Here is a 2,203-nt window from a genome sequence, read left to right as displayed (position 1 = left end):
TGCTAAATCAGATTCAAAACTTGTGCATTTGTTATCTTCGTTCAGAACAAATCATTCTCATAGTTATAGAAGATGAAAAGCATGGCATGCTCATCCCTGAAATCATGAAGTTTATATTTTTTCAGGTTCTTGACCAATAATGACTACATATGCAAATTGTAGGCACATAAGTTATGAGCATAAGAACTTTTAGTGCGACTACCTCTTTTGTCATTCATTCTTATATCAGTGTTGAACTTACAGATACGGCTAATGCTTGTAACCTTACAGTGCTTCCGCGCACACCGCTCTATATTTCCAAACTACCAAACATCATACCAATATTTGTCATATAAATAAACCAATGACATCTATTGGTGATAAAATTTCATAGAATTTCCATAACATATTGATCAAATTTGATATTTATCTAAATCCAATAATGTTTTGTGTTGAAATTTAAGGAAATTTCTCTTGGAAATTAAAACAATTGGGCATGTAGAAAAAAGAGTAAAATGTGAGCATTCAGGCTTATATATATTGCATATTGTTTGTTGAGCATGCACTGCAATCTTACATACATAGCACTCCAATCATTAACATTATATTAAAAGAATATCGCTATTAATTCTTAAAAATGAAACACACCATCCCATGTAATTTTATGATATCAAAATACTATAAATATAAATATAAAATTTTAGGTGTTCGATATATAAATACCTAAGAATTGTGTGATATGGAAAAACATATATTCCTCTAAACTATTCTCCGTATTCTTTTAAAAACCATGAAAAAAATGTCAAAGTTTTGAGAAAAATAGACTAAATTCTGAATAGGCTCGGTTGTCTTTGCTTTCATTCCATTAAATAACAACTTACAATCTATTTTAGGTATAAAATATAGTGCATATAATCTATTTTAGGTAATTTAATAATACATATTCCTAATCTAAATATTCAGCTAAAGGGAAATATATCACAATAAAGATATTAGAAATAAGAAAGCTTCTAATTATAGAAAACTCTTAATTTAGCTGCGTGATTTCCATCATTCTTGATTGACATCCTCCCTCAAATTGATGCTGACTGATTAGGAAGCATCAATTTGCCAACAAGAAACTGATAACATTGTAGGGACAAAAAATCCTCAAGCCGTGAGTGTCGAAGCCTGAAAATTGTCAAAGCCTGAAAAATGCCAAAGCAAAAAAATGTCGAAGCCCAAAAGTGTCGAAGCCCAAAAGTGTCATAGTCTGAAACTGTCGAAGCCTAAAAATGTCGAAGGACAAAAGTGCCGAAGCCCAAAAGACCGAGGCCTGCCTGAAACTGTCGAAGCCTAAAAGTGTCGAAGGACAAAAGTGTCGAAACCCAAAAGAACGAAGCCTGAGTGTCGAAACCCAAAAGTGCCGAAGCCCGAGAGGTTGAAGCCTAAGATTGTCGAAGCCCAAGAGGATTGAAGCCCAAGAGTGCCGAAGCCTAAGAGATCTATGGTTTGCCGAAGCCGAAGCCATCGATCTAGGAATGAGTGTCGAAGCCGAAGCCAAGGCGGACGAATCGAGGCGTAAGAAGCGGTCGAAGATGCCACAGAAACAACAATGCCCCGGGAAATAACGAGTGGAACACTGACTGGGACATGTCGAGTTCAACGATACCGGAAAATTTGTTAGCCATCCGTTGGAGCATCGCCAGACCAGCTCTAGTCCGGAGGCGTCGGCGCTTCGTGTTCTGGATTCAGAGCCAACGCGAACAGACGAGGTCGAACGCGTCCTCTCCTCCTCGCTCTCCAGCTTGGAGAGCACCACACGGAGGACGTTGTCCGTGAGAACAGCATTGATGCCAGAATTGGAATCCTCTCGATCTGCGCTCTCCTGCTTCGCCATTTTAGGTGGAACCAATGCTGTGAGAAATCACTTCCTAAATCAGGAACTAGGGATTGGATGGCGATTAGGCCTTCGTGGTAGAAAACCTAACAGTTCCTAACAGTTCTGTCGGTATCCGCTGCTAGGGGATTGAAGGAGAGGGCGAGAATCAAGGCAAAGAAATAGTTATTCTCTTCCCGTCTTGCAAGAAGGCTGACGGGAAGGGAGTTTTGACGATACTCCAATAATTATGTGTGGTTAGGGAAAAAATTTGGCTCTGATACCATGTCAAAGTTTTGAGAAAAATAAACTGAATTTTGGATAGGCTCAGTTGCCTTTTCCCTTTGCTTTCATTCCATTAAATAA

At 38.5% G+C, this 2,203-nt stretch overlaps 1 protein-coding gene across 1 annotated transcript in view; it reads left to right on the top strand.

The window, feature by feature from the left end:
* Positions 1-2,203, top strand: part of LOC110027190 (F-box protein SKIP28) — a gene marked incomplete in the record, with an annotated part of 29,259 nt that overhangs the window by 16,354 nt on the left and 10,702 nt on the right.

This window comes from Phalaenopsis equestris, unplaced genomic scaffold (genome assembly GCF_001263595.1).
Source record: "Phalaenopsis equestris unplaced genomic scaffold, ASM126359v1 Scaffold000420, whole genome shotgun sequence".
Taxonomy (NCBI): Eukaryota; Viridiplantae; Streptophyta; class Magnoliopsida; order Asparagales; family Orchidaceae; genus Phalaenopsis; species Phalaenopsis equestris.
This window is presented reverse-complemented; position numbering and strand designations above follow the sequence as displayed.